This window comes from Anomaloglossus baeobatrachus, unplaced genomic scaffold (assembly GCF_048569485.1).
Source record: "Anomaloglossus baeobatrachus isolate aAnoBae1 unplaced genomic scaffold, aAnoBae1.hap1 Scaffold_2584, whole genome shotgun sequence".
Taxonomy (NCBI): Eukaryota; Metazoa; Chordata; class Amphibia; order Anura; family Aromobatidae; genus Anomaloglossus; species Anomaloglossus baeobatrachus.
In genome coordinates, this window is record NW_027442137.1 from 57,153 (window position 1) to 66,168 (window position 9,016).

The 9,016-nt window shown below is 43.5% G+C and overlaps 1 pseudogene; it reads left to right on the top strand.

Annotated features, from left to right (window-relative positions):
* Positions 1–6,924: 6,924 nt before the first annotated feature.
* LOC142263447 (U2 spliceosomal RNA) lies at positions 6,925–7,130 on the top strand (annotated as a pseudogene).
* The last annotated feature ends 1,886 nt before the right edge of the window (positions 7,131–9,016 follow it).

Genomic DNA, 9,016 nt, shown 5'->3' on the forward strand with positions numbered 1-9,016 from the left:
GTTCTGATCCCCTAGCCAGCTCCTAAGAGCTTAGACTAGATCATGCAACATCCATCAACAACCTGGTGACTCCAAGAAGTCCCCTTTTATAGCCATAACCTTCCCTTAGGATATACTGTGCCCTTATCAGATTGGTTGTACAAGGTTGCTTCTCTTATTGGATGAATTTCAAGCTGCATGGATAATGTTCATTTAAATGATGTGGATAGAAAGACTGAAGATATCTACATGTAGTCTGAAATCCATCATGAATCAATACTATTTTACACAGTCATAAGCAGCCCATGGGCATTCACCTGCATTCAAACCAATAACAGCTCATAGACCAGACAATCCATCTACCACTGGACCAAAGACAGGAAGTTAAATCCACTGCCTGCGGTAACCAACTTAATCCTATAGGCTACTCACACAACAAACCCAACAGAAAGGAAAAAAACATGGCTTCGATTATCCACCCAATGAAAACGCATAACCATTGTGAGCCATTGGACAATGCAATTGGACACTTGGTGACATGGTGCACGGCCCAATGAATCAAGTCTTTACTTCATATTCACGGTTTAAGCCCTTGGGTTCTAATGTGCCCAGAGTACATATCCAGAAAGATTCTCTTTCTTTGAGCTAAACACAAGTCAACAATACATTGTAAGCAGATTCTATTACCAGTCCCACACCATTTTGTGACGCATAATCACACAGTGATCCAATTAAGATTCCAAGTCATCGGACATGTCCAAGCCATACGCAGAGGAGGCAATAGAATTAGGAAGCTCAAAGAAAGGGAATCTTTCTGGATATATACTCTGGGCACATTGGAACCCAAAGGCTTAAACCATGAATATGAAGTACAGACTTGATTCATTGGGCCATGCATGGACATAATGGACATAAGTGTTGTGTGACAAGACAGACACAGGAAAGGACATGATAACAGGTGTAGGGACCAACAAGGTGAGACAAGGGGTATCAGGATAGGGTCAAGTAGGTATGAATGTAGTAATGGGGCAGGCATAGAGAATTGTATGTGAATGTGAATTACAATAAATCACTAAGGAAAGGAATATGTGAGTGTGTGCCTAATGTAAACTAATATTGTACTGGCAAAATTATAGATGGAAAGGGAGAAGGGGAGGGGGGAGAGAGGAGGCTGTAATTGACTACAAGGGTATGAGTTATGAGTGATCATAGGGATAGTGTTACATAAGTGGAAATACCTATGGAGGACCGGATGTGTAAGCGCATACCTTATACAAACCTATAGAGTGCTGATGGGTGAGAGTGTGATGTTAGATATAAGACATCCTATAGTGAATAGTGAGCCGTAATCAAGTGCAACAGGGATATTTCACGTGACTATGGGAACCTGGAAGGTAAAGAAAGGGGAGAAAAAACTGTTAGACAAGGTAATCAGACATAATGTAACCAGTTGATCAGACATGATCACCTGGTTTGAGACCCCCTGCCTTACACTATATAGATATCATGTTCATTCCCCATCTATCTTGCTCAGGAGAGCATCTCCCTCCCCCGGCACCAAGAGCAGCTCATACTGAATTGTTACATTGACTAGTAACACTGCACACAGAAATGCACCTTAATATTCCACTGTTAACCCTTTCCTCCCAGCAGTAACACACAACTCCTCACCTTGATATCATGGTGATTTATGGTCAGAATGACTTCAATGCGATCAGTGATTTCTATTCTAGCTCTGCTCACATAGATTTTATATCCACACTCAACTATAGGCCGTTCTTCATATTTTGGGGGCTTTTAGTCAGATATACTAGTTTGTGCCTGTATAGTATTGGTGTAGATGGGAGTGTAGGGCATGGGTTACATGGCACTGTGGTGGAATACTGATGGGAGGTATTGGTGCTGTGTTTGATGCTTCTACTGGGTATTTTCCTACAAATACTGGAACAGCTCACTGCTTAGAATGATCCTTCCCAGCTCTATAATATATTATATATACCCCACAATGCAGGCTCACACACACATTTGTCTCAAGTGTGTTGTAGGGACACAGATACAGTCTTGGTCATGTGACTAAAGGCTACTTTACACACTGCGATATCGGTCCCGATATCGCTAGTGTGGGTACCCGCCCCCATCTGTTGCGCGACACGGGCAAATCGCTGCCCATGCCGCACAAACACCGACCAGACCCGTCACACATACTTACCTGCCCGGCGACGTCGCTGTGTCCGGCGAACCGCCTCCTTTCTAAGGGGGCGGTCCGTGCGGCGTCACAGCGACGTCACTGAGCGACCGCCCAATAGCAGCGGAGGGGCGGAGATGAGTGGCCGGAACATCCCGCCCACCTCCTTCCTTCCTCATAGCGGCTGGGAGGCAGGTAAGGAGAGGTTCCTAGTTTCTGCGGTGTCACACGGAGCGATGTGTGCTACCGCAGGAGTGACGAACTACATCGTTACTGCTGCAGTAACGATAATCGAGAATGGAGACCCATGTCACCGATGAGCGATTTTGCACGTTTTTGCAACGATGCAAAATCGCTCATCGGTATCACACGCAGCAACATCGCTAATGCGGCCGGATGTGCGTCACAAATTCCGTGACCCCAACGACTCCGCATTAGCGATGTCGCAGCGTGTAAAGCCCCCTTTAGTGGGAGTGGTGTACAGGGTCTTAGCAGTAAAGAGTATTCCATATTTCTGCCAGATACCCACAGAGATATTGAAATCTGAAAAAAGAGACTTCTGCTCATTGAAGGTAAGAACTGCTCACATAGCGTTCAACTCCACAGCAAACGAGTGCTCTAGCACTGGCATCTCAGCAGGGATATTCCCCTACTACACATGTGTGTCTAGGTCACTGTGACAGTTTACAGGACATAACTCAGGGCACCTAGACAGAAGGCAGAGGGACTACTTTCTATTTCTGGTGTAGAGCTTAGTACAATATATATATATTTATACTATTACATGGGACACATGTACCTTGTATTACCATTATTCGCTGTATATGAACCCCTTTTCTCCGGGCATTATTTGTCTATAGCATTTTTCACGAACCTGAGGCAACTGAGAACCCTTCAGTGAAGGAATTCCACTAACCCTCACAATACCTACCAGGGGCCTCCCTGCAGTAACTCAGGTAGTTGTACCCATTCTCTTTCCGCATTCTATGTGTTCTTCTTCTTTCTTCTTTTTTTTCTTTTTTCTTCTTTTTATTTCTATCATGTAGTTCAGGGGTTTATAGATATATGTCCTGCATCTCATATTTCCTTTAGTGGTGCTTCTTACCCATTCTCATATCATTTACCCTAGTATTTCATGATCCTGAGGCGACTGAGAACCCTTTAATAAAGGAATCCTTTTTCACCTGAATTGTCAAGTGATACTTACCAGTGACTATCACGTAATGTTACAGGTAGTTCCATTTTCTTCCTCTTCTTTCTCTCCTTTCTTCTTTGTCACACGGTCCATTGTGTTATAGCCCACGTGTCATGATAACACTTGTACCATCTTTTCATTTAGATTCCACCTACAATTATTTACCGATTCCAGTTCTGGAATAGGCTTTCATCATCTACTCACTAGAATTCTCAAGTTCATAAGGTACTGAGACATATACATGTTCACACCATTATAAAGAACAAAGTATAAACATTGAGGTTTTTCTCACACCCATGTTCCTGTGTTCTTTGATATGATATGTGTTCATTTCCTTCACTATATAGGATTGCAAGTTTTCCATTTGTACCTTAATGGCAATGACGCTATACAATTGAACACATATCATCCTGTTATCCATATAGGTGTGTATTTACCTGCTTGACTATTTTTGGTTGTTTGATCCAGAATGTTTCTCCAGATAGGTCATGTGGAAATTTTCTTTCCTCAGTACAAATGTTTTCACTATGGCTTTGGAAAATTTTTTTGTATGTGCATCATGGTCATTTGACCCATTGTACTCTCAAGTAGCAATATATTGTACTGTTATGTTGTACTATGTACTAATTACGTGTTTATATGGTTTTGTAACCCTTTATGATCTTAGATAACTTTATCCTTGATAAAGACCTAAAAACAAGTTCAAAACGTTGGATGAATTATCCTTTTGCACAAATAAAGAATTTTCAGCATTCTAAGAGTTCTTTTCTTACGTTATTGATCACTATAGTGTGCCAGAGCTATTTCTATTGAATTAACTCTTATTTTTTCTGAGCACCTGCTATATACACAGTGAGCCAGACATATTCAATTTTCATTCAGAAGGCAGAGGGAAGCCTTAGCAGCTGAGCCTATATCTTGGCTTGTGAGCATTAGAACAGGCCGGCGATTACAGGGTAACATGAAAAATGTCCAGCTTGCATTATGACTAGAACATGACAATATCCTTTTAAGTACTAACCTATGATGCGTTCCTAAGCAGTTGATGTTATATGTTCTACATTTCATTTTCTGCATACTTTACAAGTAGTAGAATTTGCTTTGATATAGGCAACTGGATTTTCACAATGAAAAGGCAAAGGATAACGCCCGAAAAAGACGCCATACATTATGTCAGTGCCATCACTGACAAACCTGGATTGACCATGAAATACATCAATCCCCTTAAAGGTGAGTTAAAACAAGTTTTAACTAAATTGCCTTAATATTGTCATGCATTAGAATGACTGTCTTAGGTAATGATAAATATTTTCTACAGGAAGAGGAGTGTTTGCTGAAACTGAAATCGAAAAAGGGAGTTTTGTTGCAGAATATCGAGGTGAGCTCACGTATGCACTTACGATGGTAGACAACTACTCGAGATTTATGGTTGTGGTACAAGTCAAAGATCTAATGGCCCATACTGCAGCGAAGGTCTTCCAAGCACACTTATGCAGACCTCATGGCTACTCAGAGAGAGTCCTCACAGATCAAGGCACTGCCTTTGAAGCGGAAATCTTCAAGGACTTCTGCAGCTTTTACCGATGCAGGAAGATGCGTACTACACCCTACCATGCTCAAACCAATGGTTATCAACCTGCTCAGGACTTTACCCCATATTCCAGATGTGGCCTTACAAGTGATTTATAGAGGGGTAACAATACGTTGGGATCATCGGATCTAATCTCCCTTTTTATACACCCTAAAATCTTGTTTGCGTTAGAATAAACAATAACATCATAAAGGTATAGCAGTACCGTTTCAAAGTTTCGGTGTCCCAAGCAGCATTCCATCAGCCTCTGGAAGGTTCCTGGCAAATTGCACAGCTCGAAGGGCATGCTTTTGAACTCGCAGAGACCCATCGGGGTGGCAAAGGCGGTCTTCTTCCGGTCTGCCTCAGCAACGGACACTTGCCAATAGTGACTAGTGAGATCAAGGGTAGAAAAATAATTTGCAGTTGTCAATGCAGCTAGCTATTCCTCAATACAGGGGAGTGGTGCTGTCCTTCTTCTTTAACAGGACCAACGGAGCTGCCCAGAGGCTACAACTGTCACGGATAACCCCAGCCTCCTTCATGTTGCTCAACATGTCCTTGGTACACTGGTAATGTGCAGGTAGATTTGGCTTATATCTCTCTTTGATGGGTGGGTGTGCACTTGTGGGGATGTAGTGTTTGACCCCTTTTATTTTTCAAAAGTCTAGCGGATGTTTGCTGAAGACTTGCTCGTATTCTTGCACTAGCCTGTAGACCCCCTTCTTGTGATGTGAAGGTGTGGAGTCAGTGCCTACGTGTAATTCCTTACACCACTCCTCTGGCTGACTTGGTGAGCTGTCACTGAATGGGTGGGCTGAAGCAATGGTGGATGCTGCTGTTTGGATAGCATGTGTATCTACTGAGAACAGCTTATCAATGGTGGCAAATCGGAGCAGCTTAATCTTTTGCTCTCCGCAGTTCAACACTCTCATGGGCACTCTTCCCTTCCATATTAATGAATAAAACTATGATGTAAATAGCATATAGATACCCCACAAATGCAGATAAAAGTAGGTTATGGGAAAAGGGGGAAGAGAGAAACAGGAAAATAGTGGAATAAAGTATAACTTCCAGGTGGGAGAGGAAATGGCAGCACAGCCAGTGGAGGTGAAGCAAGGGGAGCCTGCAACTAAAGAGTTGAGAGCGTTATCACATGGTGACTGAGCCTGATTGTAACGGGAGCATAGAGGTGCCGATCCTGTCTTACCTGCGTTGGTGTAGAAGTGGGTGTCCTGTGGTGGAGTCAGCTATGTGCAGTGGTGGCCGTGGGTTCTTTTATGTGCGACCGTAGTAATAGCTGTGCCCACTTCCTGTATGGGAGTGGAATGCAGTGAGGCTAATGGAACGCACGCCTGCGCATTTGTGTTTAACGTCGCGCATGTGCAGAACGGAGAAAAGGCTGCGCTCACTTCCTAATGAAAGGGAGTGAGACGCAGCTGGGAAGGGAAGGGAAAAGATTAGGGTTTGGGGATGATGAAAGGGCTTTCTACGGGCAAGGATGGCAAAGGGTGGCAGTGACGGAAAGTCAGGCAGATGGTCCTGTCCTGTCCTGTCCGTCCGTCTTTTTGTATCATGAATTGGAAAGACTGCAAGGGGGAGGGGAGGTGCTTGTGCCCAAAAGGAGGAGTTATTCAGATTCATTGCAGTGGGCGGCGGCTGCAAAAAGTACCATTCTCCTTGTTTTTGCTCTGCAAAACAGCCTTTTCAAGGGTTTGGCTTGGGTGACAAAATGTCTTCTGTAGGCGTGGGTTTGTCTCCCTCTCCCTAAGATGTGTCCGGTATAGGCCAGGGTGCCACTCAAGGCCGTAACCAATTCGGGTTATAGCTTCTCGGCCTTTTGGCTAAGATCAAGTGTAGTTTCGGAGGACGCTACCTTGGTCGGTACTGGAAGGTGCCTGGGATTGCACGTCTGCCGGCCTTGAGGGAGTGTGTGCGCCTTCTGGTGACACATAGCCCTCTTGTGCCTGGACGGTTCCCAGGCAACGGGAGGCGATCACCTTTGTTATTTTGAAGTCCTACTGATAAACAGAAAAAAAAAAAATTAAATCTGTTCTTATCAGTTTAATATCTGATACGTCCCCTCTCTAGGGACCATATATTAAATGGATTTTTAGAACAAGGAGATGGAAAAAATCTTGCTCTGTCCACTCCACGCATTGACCTGGTATTGCAGTACCTCCAGGACCGGTGCACCCCTTCTTAACCGAGTTTCCAAAAGCAGAACTCAATTCACCTGATTCAAATGAGCCTCATTAGTGAATTGAAAGAAAGCAAAAACTTTATATGCACCTCAATTTGGCCAATTCACTTTTCACACTTTCACCCTTTTTTTTTATCTTTCACACCTTTTACTTGCTTTATTGATGCAAAAGCTGTGCCAAATAGCAAACTCATCTCCACTCAACTTGACCAACTCTGCTATGTCCCGTGCAGTATCTTATTCTCAGTCTTATCTAGATCATTTGCAATTGAATAGAATAGATCCCTTTTGGACACATTGGATTCAGCTGCTGCAGTGACTGCAGGTGTTAGAAGATGCAGACTTGGCATCAGGTGCTGTCTATCAGATTCCACTCCAATTAAAGCTTCCATTGTTTTTCGGTGTTTTCTTTGAGCAATGTCTTTAGTGATCTGTTGGCTCCCTCTCCTGGAGGAAGAGTTTGCTTGCTCTTGGACTTTCAAAAAGAGAGGTCATGATAGACATTTAGCTTCTGAGCCCAATTGGGGACAGTCATGGGTGATGAATGTTTTGCAACCTGCTGCGAAGCCTGATACCGCAATATAAGGAACGTCAAATACTAAGAATGGGCGGCCTATGAAAGAATTAGTACTTTCATTAAGCATACTTAAACGGCTAATTGGGAATAGACAAACTGTAAAAAGCCCTCTGAGAAAGCCCCTCTCTATCCTTTGTCAGTAAGCTTTTCTGTAGTCTGCCTGTTGATGTATTTTCCGTTTGAACAGTGCACAACATGAAGTGACGGAACACTGGCTTGTCACAATGTCCCCCGCTGACATCACAATAGCGCTGCTGCCTAGAAAGCCAGCTGCGCAGCAGAAGTTGCTCTTTGGGTGGGATGGTGGGCTAATGTATCTATTCCTGCTTGGTGAGAGTTTGACATGATCTAGAGCAACGAGTTCCAGCGGCTAGCGGTTGATTATTGGCTGTAATGGGGCTTTCTGGCTGGTGCTAGCCTTTCTTCTTAGCACACAGGAACCACAATCCCTACACCATGCTTCGATGGATTCTCTCATCCCAGCCCAGTAAAACTACATATTTCACACAGTTATAGGCAGCCCATGGGCATTCACCTGGATTAAAACCCATAACAGCTCATAGACCAAACAATCAATCTACCACTGGACCAAAGACAGGAAGCTAAATCCACTGCCTGCGGTAACTAACTTAATCCTATAGGCTACTCACACAACAAACCCAAGAGAAAGGAAAAAAACATGGCTTCGATTATCCATCCAATGAAAACGCATAACCATTGTGAGCCATTGGACAATGCAATTGCACACATGGTGACATGGTGCACGGCCCAATGAATCAAGTCTGTACTTCATATTCACGGTTTAAGCCCTTGGGTTTTAATGTGTCCAGAGTACATATCCAGAAAGATTCCCTTTTTTTGTGCTAAGCACAAGTCAACAATACATTGTAAGCAGATTCTATTACCAGTCCCACACCATTTTGTGACGCATAATCACACAGTGGCCCAATTAAGATTCCAAGTCATCGAACATGTCCCAGCCATACGCAGAGGAGGCAATAGAATTAGGAAGCTCAAAGAAAGGGAATCTTTCTGGATATATACTCTGGGCACGTTGGAACCCAAGGGCTTAAACCATGAATATGAAGAACCGACTTGATTCATTGGGCCGTGCACATTTTTTCTAACGCCCGGTTCTTTTTCGTGTTCACACTATATATGGTTCCACTATGTATGGAGTTCCATTCTTCCTTGTTTTTTATTTGTCATGTTTGTCATGTCTGATCAACTGGTTACATTATGTCTGATTACCTTGTCTAACAGTTTTTTCTCCCCTTTCTTTACCTTCCATGTTCCCATAGTCACGT